At 39.3% G+C, this 13,503-nt stretch overlaps 1 long non-coding RNA gene across 2 annotated transcripts in view; it reads right to left on the bottom strand.

Moving 5' to 3' along the window:
- Nucleotides 1-13,503, bottom strand: part of LOC104987974 — a 73,089-nt gene that overhangs the window by 44,435 nt on the left and 15,151 nt on the right. The window contains exon 1 of one of the 2 annotated variants that reach the window (XR_825189.1): nucleotides 11,040-11,352. The exons of the other annotated variant lie outside the window; for it this stretch is intronic. This is a non-coding gene — a long non-coding RNA (uncharacterized LOC104987974). Of the gene's footprint in view, nucleotides 1-11,039; nucleotides 11,353-13,503 lie in introns of those variants that run through there. 2 annotated transcript variants of the gene reach the window in all.

The raw sequence follows: 13,503 nt of genomic DNA, 5'->3' as shown, positions 1-13,503 counted from the left end.
GAGCACTTACACCATAACTTACAACTCTAGGCTTTAGGTAGGAATTTCTTTGTTTTGGATTTTTTTTTTTAATGTGCAAGATTCCATAACTAAAAGTAATTGAGTTGAATGTGTCTAGGCTTCCTTCTGTTTTAACAACAAATATGAATATTATGAAATAATATTATGAATTAATAGACAACATAGTCGAAGCACTTAGAAGTCTCAAAGTAAATAATGCTGATTAATATAATCCATCCAGACTTAGTTTCCTACTGAAGGACAGTGTGATGTAAACAGCACGTATGTAAATAGCTCATACAGTTCAATTCAGTTCAGTCACTCAGTCATGTCCGACTCTTTGCAACCCCATGAATCGCAGCACACCAGGCCTCCCTGTCCATCACCAACTCCCGGAGTTCACTCAAATTCATGTCCATCGAGTTGGTGATGCCATCCAGCCATCTCATCCTCTGTTGTCCCCTTCTCCTCCTGCCCCCAAACCGTCCCAGCATCAGAGTCTTTTCCAATGAGTCAACTCTTCCCATGAGGTGGCCAAAGTATTGGAGTTTCAGCCTCAGCATCAGTCCCAGTCAATGAACACCCAGGACTGGTCTCCTTTAGGATGGACTGGTTGGATCTCCTTGCAGTCCAAGGGACTCGCAAGAGTCTTCTCCAGCACAATTCAAAAGCATCAATTCTTCAGCACTCAGCTTTCTTCACAGTCCAACTCTCACATCCATACATGACCACTGGATAGCTCATACAACTGAGTATCAAAATAATAAATAACTCAGTCAAAAAAGAGCCAGAAGACCTGGAATAAGAAGACATACAAATGGCTGCTGCTGCTGCTGCTGCTGCTAAGTCACTTCAGTCGTGTCCGACTCTGTGCGACCCCATAGTCAGCAGCCCACCAGGCTCCCCCGTCCCTGGGATTCTCCAGGCAAGAGTACTGGAGTGGGGTGCCATTGCCTTCTCCGTACAAATGGCTAACAGCCACATAAAAATATGTTCAACATCTTTAATTATCAGAGAAATGCAAATCAAAACAACAATATCACCTCACACCTGTCAGAATGGCCATCATCAAAAAGCCTATAAATAACAAATGTTGGAGAGGATCTGGAAAAAGACTTTACTTTTGGTAAAGATATAAATTAGTACAACCACTATGTAAAACAGTATGGAAGTTCCTCAAAAAACTAAAAATAGAGCTATTATATGATCCAACAATTCCACTGCTGGTATATATCTGGGAAAAAAATCAAAAACACTAATTTGAAAAGACACATGCACCACAATGTTCATAGAAGTACTATTTACAACAGACAGATAAATAAGTTATAGTGTGTGTGTGTGTGTGTGTGTGTGTGTGTGTGTGTATAGTGGAATGAGTTTCTCAGGTGGAGCTAGTGGTAAAGAACCCACCTGCCAATGCAGCAGACATAAGAGACGTGGGTTCAATCCCTGGGTGGGGAAGACCCCCTGGAGGAAGGCATAGTAACCCACTCCAGTATTCTTGCCTAGGGAATTCCATGGACAGAGGAGCTTGGCGAGCTGCAGTCCAGGGAGTCGCAAAATGTCAGACATGACTGAAGTGACTTAGCACACATGCATGCATATAGTGGAATATTTCTCAGCCATAAAAAAAAAATAAAATTCTGCCATTTGCAGCAATGTGGATGGACTTAGAGATGTTGTGATTAGTGAAATGAGTCAGAGAAAGACAAATACTGTAGGATATCACTTTTACGTAGAATCTAAAAAATAATACAAATGAATGTATACACAAAACAGAAACAGATTCACAGACATAGAAAACAAACTAGTGGTTACCAAAGGGGGAAGGGAAAGGCAGGGCAAATTAAGAGTATGGGATTAAGAGATACAAACTACTACATATAAAATAGATAAACAAGAATATAGTGTACAGAACAAAGTATAATCATTAGCTTGTCAAAACTTTTAATGGAATATAATCTGTGAAAATACTGAATAACAATACTGAACACCTAAAACTAATATAATATCATAAACCAAACATATACACTAAAAAAAAAAAAAACAGAAAAAACAGCAAATACAGATTCTGGAATCATACTGATCTGTATTCAAATTCTAATATGCTTATCAGATATATATCTTTGACAAGCTCCTTAACCTCTCAAAGCCTGTGTTATTATCTCTAAAGATGCAGACAGTGAGGCTTACTTCATAAAGCCGATATGAGGATTCCATGAAACGACATAGAAAAAGAGTCTGTCCATTGTCTATTATTTAGAAGATATTTAATAAATGTTACTTTCTTGTCTCTATGCTATCTTACTCCAGCACAAAGTGAGGATCAATCCAGTTTCATGTATATCAGAAAATATGAGAGTTGACTTGAATGTCCTTAGACAAGATACAGGAGGTAAAGGATCTTGCCCTACACCGTGAGAAAGGACAGATCTGTGCTGCCCCTTCATCACAGATATATCTGCCTGGAATGGCAACAGTGAGAGATGCAGTATTCATTTATTTATTCAATATGTCATTTATTCAACAAATATTGGACCCTATTAGCTTGGGCTACACAGACTAGACTGGAAGTTTGATTCTACAATTTGCCTGTATGGTGTTGAGCAAGTTGCCAAAGCTCCTTTATGCTTATTTTCATATCTTAACAGTTACTGTTTAGTCACTAAGTAGCGTCCAACTCTTTTACAGTCCCATAGACTGTAGCCCACCAGGTGCCTCTGTCCATGGGATTTTCCAGGCAAGAATACTGGAGTGGGTTGCCATTTTCCTTCTCCAGAGGATCTTCTCAACCCAGGGATCAAACTCTCATCTCCTGGATTGTAGGTGGATTCTTTACTAGCTGAGCCACCTGGGAAGCCCATCTTAAAAGTGTGGATCATAATAATACCTACTTCCTGGGGTTCTTATGAGAAACAAATGCAATAATAAAGGGCAAGAACCATGCATGGAGTAAAAGTAGACCCTAATAGATATCATTCCCTTTCCCTCCATTCTGTGCTAGATTTTATTATATTCTGAAAAGCACAGCACAACCAGCCAAGAGTTAAACACATCTTGCTGGTTTAAAGACCAAATACACATGCTTCATCATGTGTACTTCCTCTGTTATTTTTGCTTAGTTCTGTACCTCTCTGCACTTCTGTGTTTCAACCAGAAATGCTGAGACAGCAGAAGGAAAGTGCTAGGATCTTCTTCTTGTCTGAATGAGAAATCCTGGCTGCTTTCTTACATTTGCAGTCCAATTGGTTTAGAGTCCTGCATTTTTACATAAAACCAAATATTACCTTGCTCTATCTAAAATTCAGTAAAATCCTCCAAACCCTTCATCCCTGGGACTCTCATGGTCAGGAAATTATTTATTTTTTTAATGCTGTGTCATTAAATGTGACACCGTGAAATGCAGTGTCTCAGAGTTACAGTATAATCCATGTCTGTCTAGGAAGAGTTGAAGTTTACTTCTCAATGATAAAATTATATTTGAAAGAAGTAATCATGAGAAACATAAGTCTTCATATATATTATGTAACAGATAGTGCCCCTTTTGTGGGGGTTATCAGAGAATGATCTATCCTACATATGTGAATTTCAGATAAATGAAGTTTACAGGGACCCACTTCCTATTCCACTCACCCCAGCTTACTTAAAATGAGTTCTAGAAAGCAGAGAAGAAAATGCAGAAGGGGCCAACTGAATTTAGAGCAGTTTAGATAGCCTGACTAGAGAAGATTAGAAAAAAGAAGCCACATCCTGGCCCAAGGCAGAAAGTGCTGCCAGATCCCCTCCCGTCTACCCCATCCTGCCTGGGGCAGACATTGCAGAACCATGGGGTACAGTCTCTGGCAGGAGGGGTAGAGCTATGGATGTCAAGCTGTTGAGGTGTGGACACAGAAGCTTTGAAATTAGAAGTATCCTGAGTTGAGATTTTGTGTGGCTTTTCAGTCTAGTTAATTGATATAAAACTGAAAGATTCAAAGGAATTTGTTTTTAGGAGTCTTTAGGGTTACCAAAGGGCTTCCCTGGTGGCTCAGAAGGTAAAGAATCTGCCTGCGGTGCAAGAGTCCGGGGTTCGATTCCTGTGTTGGGAAGATCCCCTGGAGAAGGGAATGGCAACCCACTCCAGTATTCTTGCTAGGAGAATCCCATGGACAGAGGAGCCAGGTGGGCTACAGTCCATGGGGTTGCAAAGAGTCAGACACGACTGAGTGACGAACACACATACATACACACACAGGCTTACCGAGAGCTTTGGGGGCATCAATAGGCAATTGGAGGGGCCTCTCAAGTGGCTCAGTGGTAAAGAACCTGCCTGCAGTGCAGGAGATGCAGGAGATGCGGGTTTGATTCCTGGATTAGGAAGAGCCCCTGGAGAATGGCTGCCCACTCCAGTATTCTTGCTGAAGAATCCCATGGACAGAGGAGCCTGGCGGGCTACAATTCATGGAGTTGCAAGGAGTCCAACACAACTGAACTGACTGAGCCCACACACATGCAGACATAGGCAGCTGGAATGTGTCAAGAAGACTCTCAGAAAAAGAATTCTTAATGCGGCCTGCTCTGGGTTCTAATTTTTTTTTAAGGGGGAAGCAAAAAGAGTCTCTACACTGAATCTCCAAGGAAGAATAGGAGATTCTAATTCTGGACAACCAGAGCTATCTGAATTTATAGAGATTTGCTTGTGCTCACCCTAGACACTGATGAGGGTAAGGAATTCCAACACATTTCAATATTTTAGATGCAAAACATTTGGAATTTTACCTCTCTGCTTCCTAGACTAAAAGATAAAAACATAATCTAACCTGATTTTAATGACACAATGACCATTTAAAACTCCATTTCCTATATGACTCAGGGAATTCAAACTGGAGCTCTGTAAGAACCTAGAGGGGTGGGAAAGGGTGGGAGGTGGGAGAGAGGTTTAACAGAGAGGGGACCTATGTACACCTGTGGCTAATTCATGTTGATGGATGGCAGAAATCAAACCAATATTTTAAAGCAGTTGTCCTTCAATTAAAAATAAATACATTTTTTTTTAAAAACTCCCATTTCTATTTTAAGAAGGGCTTCTAAGGCAATGAGACCCAGATTCTGTATCAAGCATCCTCAGCCTATTTTTATGTTTTTGCTTTGGTTTTTTTGTTTGTTTGTTTGTTTGGGTTTTTTTGTATCTTTGTTCTTAGTCTCAGCTTTTATTTCTGGTGATTAAATATTTCTACATTTAGAAATTTCTCCTTCCCTTTTTATTTTCTTATGATCTGAAAATATTAAACTAATGACATTTATTTGAACTGTAACTCACACAGGAACAAAAAGAAACTAAGAAAAAAAATTCTTATAAGCACATAGGCTTTAGGGCTATGTGCTCTCTATTTTGGTTGGCTTTGAGACTTTTTTTGCTTACTTCTAAGGGCTTGAACATTCCAGATAGATGCATCTAAAGATAAATAACCCTTGAATTAAATGCACTAGATAAATATTACCCCACACTTGCTTGATTCCTTCTCAACCCTACATTTACTCTAGCAATAAATCCTATCAGATTTACCTTGAAAATGATTTAGAGTCCAGCCATGTTTTACCACTTCCACTGCTACTATTGCAGCCTAAACCATCATCTTCTCTAACCTGGATTATTGCAATCTCTCCTAACCTATACTATGCTTCTGCCTTTGGTTCCCTTCAGGCTGTGGAACCCAGCCAGAATTTGTGTGTGTGTCAGTTGCTCAGCTGTGTCTGACTCTTTGTGACCCCATGGACTGTAGCCCACCAGGCTCTACTGTCTATGGAATTCTCCAGGCCAGAATACTGGAGTGGGTAACCATACCCTTCTCCCAGGGATCTTCCAGACCCAGGAATTGAACCTGCGTCTCCCACATTGCAGGCAGATTTTTTTACAGTCTGAATCACCAGGTCCAGCCAGAATTGCCCCATAAAAATGCCATGTATGGTTTCTTCAACTATTTTGTAATATTTTTTAAGAATAGGAGCTTGACGTTTCCTCTGAAATCAAGAACAAGACGAGGGTGCCCACTCTTACCACTACTATTCAACTTAGCTTTGGAAGTCCTAGCCACAGCAATCAGAGAAGAAAAATAAATAAAAAGGATCCAGACTAGAAAAGAAGAAGTAAAACTCTCACTATTTGCAGATGACATAATCCTCTACATAGAAAACCCTAAAGACACCACCAGAAAATTACTAGTGCTAATCAATGAACATAATAAAATCACAGGATATAAAATTAATACACAGATATCCCTTGCATTCCTATACACTAACAATGAAACAAACAGAAAAAGAAATTAAGGAAACAATCCCATTCACCATTGCAATGAAAAGAATAAAATACTTAGGAATGCTGCTAAGTCACATCAGTCGTGTCCGACTCTGTGAGACCCCATAGACGGCAGCCCACCAGGCTCCTCCATCCCTGGGATTCTCCAGGCAGGAACACTGGAGTGGGTTGCCATTTCCTTCTCCAATACATGAAAGTGGAAAGTGAAAGGGAAGTCGCTCAGTCGTGTCCGACTCTTAGCAACCCCATGGACTGCAGACTACCAGGCTCCTCCGTCCATGGGATTTTCCAGGCAAGAGTACTGGAGTGGGGTGCCATTGCCTTCTCCTACTTAGGAATAAATTTACCTAAAGAAACAAAAGACCTATATATAGAAAACTATAAAACACTGATGAAAGAAATCAAAGATTATACAAATAGATGGAGAAATATACCATGTTCATGGATGGAAAGAATCAGTATAGTGAGTATACTACCCAAAGCAATCTATAGATTCAATGCAATCCCTATCAAGTTACCAATGGTATTTTTCACAGAACTAGAACAAATAATTTCATAATTTGTATGGAAACACAAAAACCTTGACTAGCCAAAGCAATCTTGAGAAAGAAGAATGGAATAGGAGGAATCAAACCTTCCTGACTTCAGAATATACACAAAGCTACAATCATCAAGACAGTATGGCAGTGGCTCAAAGACAGAAATACAGGTCAATGGAACAAAATAGAAAGTCCAGAGATAAGTCCACGCATCTACAGACAACTTATCTTTGACAAAGGAGGCAAAAATATACAGTAGAGTAAAAACAGTCTCTTTAACAAGTGGTGCTGGGAAAACAGGTCAACCACATGTAAAAGAATGAAACTAGAACACTTTCTAACACCATGCAAAAAAGTAAACTCAAACTGGATTAAACATCTAAATGTAACACCAGAAACTATAAAACTTTTAGAGGAAAGCACAGGCAGAACACTCTCTGACATAAATCACAGCAGGATCCTCTATGACTCATCTCCCAAAGTAATGGAAATAAAAACAAATATAAACAAATGGGACCTAATTAAACTTAAAAGCTTTTGTACAACAAAGGAATCTATAAGCAAGGTGAAAAGGCAGCCTTCAGAATGGGAGAAAATAATAGCAAACAATTGATGAAGAATTAATCTCCAAAATATACAAGCAGCTCATGCAGCTCAATACCAGAAAAGCAAACAACCCAATTAAAAAGTGGGCAAAAGAACTAAACAGACATTTCTCCAAAGAAGACATACAGGTGACTAATAAACACATGCAAAGATGCTCAACATCACTCATTATTAGAGAAGTGCAATTCAAAACTACAATGAGGCATCATCTCATGCCGGTCAGAATAGCCATCATCAAAAAGTCTACAGACAATAAATGCTGGAGAGGGTGTGGGGAAAAGGGAACCCTCTCAAACTGTTGGTGGGAATGCAAAGTAGTAGAGCCATTATGGAGAAAAATGTGAAGATTCCTTAAAAAACTGGGAATAGATCTGCCATATAACCCAGCAATCCCACTGCTGGGCACACACACTGAGGAAACCAGAATTGAGAGACACATGTACCCCTGTGTTCATTGAAGCAATGGTTACAACAGCTAGGACATGGAAGCAACTTATATGTCCATTGGCAGACGAATGGATAAGGAAGTTGTGGTACATATACACAATGGAATATTACTCAGTTATAACAAAGGAACACATTTGGGTCCATTCTAATGAGGTGGATGAAACTGGAGCCTATTATACAGAGTGAAGTAAGTCAGGAAGAAATAAGAATACTGTACATTAATGCAGATATATGGACTTTAGAAAGATGGTAATGAGGATCCTATGTGCAAGGCAGCAGAGACACAGATATAAAGAACAGACTTTTGGACTCTGTGGGAGAAGGTGAGGGTGAGATGATTTGAGAGAATAGCATTGAAACATGTATATTACCATATGCAAAATAGATTACCAGTGCAAGTTTGATGCATGAAGCAGGGCACTCAAAGCCAGTGCTCTGGAACAACCCAGAAGGATAGGGTAGGGAGGGAAATGGGAGGAAGGTTCAGGATGGGGGGACACATGTACACCTGCAGCTGATTCATGTCAATGTATAACAAAAATCATCACAATATTGTAAGATAATTATCCTCCAATTAAAATAAATTAATTTTAAAAAAAAAGAACAGGAGCTTGAGCATATCTCTCTACCATCATTAAATTTAATGATGGTCTGTTCATAGTGAGCCTCTATTAAATGCTCTTTAACAAGCTCAGCAGTTAAGCGACTAGCACGAGATATGTTTCCTGCCTTGCTTTCCAATTATCCACATCAGAGCCTTCTCCTGGGCAGAGTAAAACAAATACCACCTCTACTGTAAAATTAAATCATGTTATCATGTAGGGTCAATGAATGAAGACCTGAAGTCATTCTGTATTGGCTAGTGATCAACTCATTTTTCTGAAAGTCCTTCTGAAGCAGGCTTATAATGGGTATAAACTGGCAGATAATAATCCAGAAAAGATACAAATGAAACACTGTTTTTAACATACAAAGCAAGTGGGTATGTTACTTGACAATTTGCCAACAACCACTGTACCCATTATCCATGGTTCTGTTATAAATTCCTTTGTTTCTAAAGGACTAATGACAAACTTGTTCATTGTCAGAATTTTCAATATGGAGCTTCGGAATCCACCATGTAAAGAAAGAGGGGCAGAAAATGAGTTCAACCTGATTCCAATAAGAATATATGAAGAATACTGTATGAGGAATTCCTATGAAATATAAAGCTTTTACATGGAAGAGATTTTAAAATATATTTTTAAATGTCTATCAAAAACTTTACATAAAACATGGAAAGAGATTAATTTATATGTTATATAAAATGCTTTATAATATGTGCTCATAATATATATAAAACATACACATTGATAAGAATGAGCAAAAATATGAACAATTTATAAAAATTAGAAATATAGTTAGAAAATAAATATGTGAGGAAAATATTTTGCCTTGATTTGTTGTAAGTTTCATTATTTTTGTGTCTCTCTCTCCTTTGAGTAAATAGCTGATAAATTCCCTAAAGACAAGTATGTTGTGTTTCCTTCTCTGTATTTGAAGTGGTTGATTTGTCCATGTCATTGGCACAGTGCATAAGAGCAGGTGTGTGTGTCTTAAACTCTGGTTCCACCACTTACTTGATTGCCACTTCAGGTAATTTACTTCACTTCTTTTTTTTTTTACTTCACTTCTCTATAGATCAGCTTTATCATGAACAGAAAGGGAAGAATAGTATCTTCTTCACGAAGTCCTTGTAAGGATTAAATAAATTAATACATGTAAAACACTAAATTAACACCTCCCCATGGTAAATACTATTTCAAATATTGCCTCTTATGATGTTCATAGTGGGCTTCCCTGATAGCTCAGTTGGTAAAGAATCTGCCTGCAATGCAGGAGACCCCAGTTTGGTTCCTGGATCAGGAACATCCACGGCAGAAGGGATAGGCTACCCACTCCAGTATTCTTGGGCTTCCGTTGTGGCTCAGCTGGTAAAGAATCCACCTGCAATGTGGGCGACCTGGGTTCAATCCCTGGGTTGGGAAGATCCCCTGGAGAAGGAAAGGCTACCCACTCCAGTATTCTGGCCTGGAGAATTCCATGGACTGTATAGTCCATGGGGTCACAAAGAGTCGGACATGACTGAGGCACTTTTAACTTTCACTTTCAAGATGTTCATAGCACCAAAAGATGCAACATAGTAGAATGAGTGATTTCTATTCTCACAGGAATGTTTTTATGGTTGAAAGACATGAAAACCATATCCCAGAATTTAGAGGACCATTTGCTAAGTAAAATGTGAAGGATCTATGACAAACAGTCACCATGTAGTGCATGAACTACTGACAAACGACTGACAATTATTTAGAATTTAGAGAAGGGACTATCACAGAGGAATGGAATGGTGGGGGAAGGAGTCACTTAAGAGGTAAAAATTGAGTAGAACTTTAAAAACAAGTTGCAAAGAGGTAAGAAAAGAGTCTAGGCAAAAAGAAAGGTTCACTCAAAACCCAGGAAGAGAAAAACCATGGCAGAAGCCAGTGACTAAACAATTCTGGTTGGAATAGACAGTTGAAAGGACAATGTGTCAAAACAAAGCAAAAACCAAATTCCATATTTTGTCATATCGAATGTTCACACAAAATCATTTCTATACATTTTAATTAGTTGCTACAGTTTCCACTAGTGACTGGAATAACCACAGCCAAGGCCCAGAGTTAAATATGCAGCATATTTTCAGCATATATGTTTCTTTACTTCAAGAAGAACTCATGATTGTTGAACATTTCCTTCATCAGATGGTGTGCTGAGCACTAAAGGGGCTTCCCACGTGGCACAATGGTGAAAAATCTGCCTGCCAATTCAGGAGATGCAAGAGATGTATGTTCAATCTTTAGATCCCTAGGTTGGGAAGATCCCCTGGAGTAGGAAATGACAGCCCACTCTAGTATTCTTGCCTGGAAAATTCCATAAATAGAGGAGCCTGACGGATTACCGTCTATGGGGTTGCAGAGTTGGACACAACTGAGCAAGCACACACACTGAGCACTATATTTGTTTCAGTATTCTATTTAAATTAAAAGAAATTCATGCTGTTCTATGCTAGACTATATTTCACAGATTAAATTATTATATGAAAATATTAAATATATTCGAGTTGAGTAGCTCACCCAGTGTCCACGATCATTGTCACAGAGGGGATTTAAACAGCTCTGCTCTCAGCTGCTATAATAACATCATCCATAGGATCTTCTTTCACTAGATTTTTCTTGATAATTTTTTCTGCGGCATGTGTCCCCTCAGGTGCTCAGATTTTCTGTTATCCTGAGGCTTTTTATTTTTGCTGGGCTTTGGACATAGTTTTTTTAGTTGGGGCTCTGGTTGTTCTTTATATAGGTATTGTCTTGACCAACATTACGTAGTTTCCATCAGCTGCAGTAACTTCCTTAACACCTATAATCACTATCAGATTTGCATTCATATGCTCACACTAATTTCCAGATGTTTTGTGGTTAAAACATTTTCCATAGCACGAATTATCATTATATGTACTAACTTTCCCAGTAACATAAGCCAAAAATAAAAAACTGTACTAGAGACAAATGAGACTAACTTCAACTGATTACAACAATCATTATCACTATACCCATAGTGGGAGATATGACTGGAAAGGTGAATTAAAATGTTAATTTGACTGTCTAGTAAAAGAGGGTGAATTTTACATTATAGCCTTAAGGATCCTTAAAAAGTTTTTGAGTGGGACAGGGAAATGCTGAAGTCAATATTTTAGGAAGAAAAACTTGATGTTGCTGTACAAGAAACTGAAGGAAAAAGAAACTAAAAGGCAAACATCTAGGAGACAATAACCCCAGGACTGAGTATGAAAAACATTTTTTAAAAAGGTAAAAGCAACATTACCTATATTACCTATATTGGATATTTGGCTTAAGAGTAAGACAGAACATATGAGTCCTACCAAAATGATGATCATGCTCATAAACTGACTGTAAAAGACACCATTTCCATGTTTAGCTGTCAACTAGGAAGCTTAATCCCATAGATTTAGCATCAACTTCCATACAGAGGAAATGACTTCCATCAGGTCCCTTCTCTACATCCTTGGAGCTCATGAACCTAACCGCCAATACTCCTCCACCTCTAACACACACACACACACACACACACACACTCACACATGATATCTTCATGGTCCTATGTTTCATTGTAGTTTCTTCCACATGAAAGACAATCAACCCATTTATTGAGCACCCACTATAGCTGCTGTGAAAGAAAGTGAAAGTCACTCAGTCGTGTCCAACTCTTTGAGACCCCATGGACTAGACAGTCCATGGAATTCTCCAGGCCAGAATACTGGAGTGGGTAGCCTTTCCCCTCTCCAGGAGATCTTCCCAACCCAGGGATTGAACCCAGGTCTCCCTTATTGTGGGTGGATTCTTTACCAGCTGAGCCAAAAGGGAAGCCCAATAATACTGGAGTGGGTAACCTATCCCTTCTCCAGGGGATCTTACTGACCCAGGAATTGAACCAGAGTCTCATGTATTACAGACAGATTCTTTGTCAACTGAGCTACCAGGGAAGCCCACACAGCTGCCATATCTTGATCATATTGCCAAATCTTTGAACTAAGCCTATGGTAGGTAATAAATATTATCCCTACATTAGAGAAGAAAAAAGCAAAGGGGAACTAAAAAGCCTCTTGATGAGGGTGAAAGAGTAAAGTGAAAAAGCTGGCTTAAAACTCAACATTCGAAAAAAACTAAGATCGTGGCATCTGGTCCTGATGGGACCAGATGCCACGATCTTAGTTTTTTTGAATTCAGTTCAGTCGCTCCATCGTGTCCAACTCTTTGCCACCCCATGAATCACAGCACGCCAGGCCTTCCTGTCCATCACCAACTCCCAGAGTTCACTCAGACTCAGGTCCATCGAGTCAGTGATGCCATCCAGCCATCTCATCCTCTGTTGTCCACTTCTTCTCCTACCCTCAATCTTTCCCAGCATCAGAGTCTTTTCCAATGAGTCAACTCTTCACATGAGGTGGCCAAAGTACTGGAGTTTCAACTTTAGCATCATTCCTTCCAAAGAAATCCCAGGGCTGATCTCCTTCAGAATGGACTGGTTGGATCTCCTTGCAGACCAAGGGACTCTCAAGAGTCTTCTCCAACACCACAGTTCAAAAGCATCAATTCTTCGGCGCTCAGCTTTCTTCACAGTCCAACTCTCACATCTATACATGACCACTGGGAAAACCATAGCTTTGACTAGACGGATCTTTGTTGACAAAGTAATGTCTCTGCTTTTGAATATGCTATCTAGGTTGGTCATAACTTTCCTTCCAAGGAGTAAGCATCTTTTAATTTCATGGCTGCAGTCACCATCTGCAGTGATTTTGGAACCCAAAAAAATAAAGTCTGACACCGTTTCCACTGTTTCCCCATTTATTTCCCATGAAGTGATGGGACCAGATGCCATGATCTTCGTTTTCTGAATGTTGAGCTTTAAGCCAACTTTTTCACTCTCCACTTTCACTTTCATCAAGAGGCTTTTGAGTTTCTCTTCACTTTCTGCCATAAGGGTGGTGTCATCTGCATATCTGAGGTTATTGATATTTCT

Source organism: Bison bison, unplaced genomic scaffold (assembly GCF_000754665.1).
Source record: "Bison bison bison isolate TAMUID 2011002044 unplaced genomic scaffold, Bison_UMD1.0 scf7180017864110, whole genome shotgun sequence".
Classification (NCBI taxonomy): domain Eukaryota; kingdom Metazoa; phylum Chordata; class Mammalia; order Artiodactyla; family Bovidae; genus Bison; species Bison bison.
This window is presented reverse-complemented; position numbering and strand designations above follow the sequence as displayed.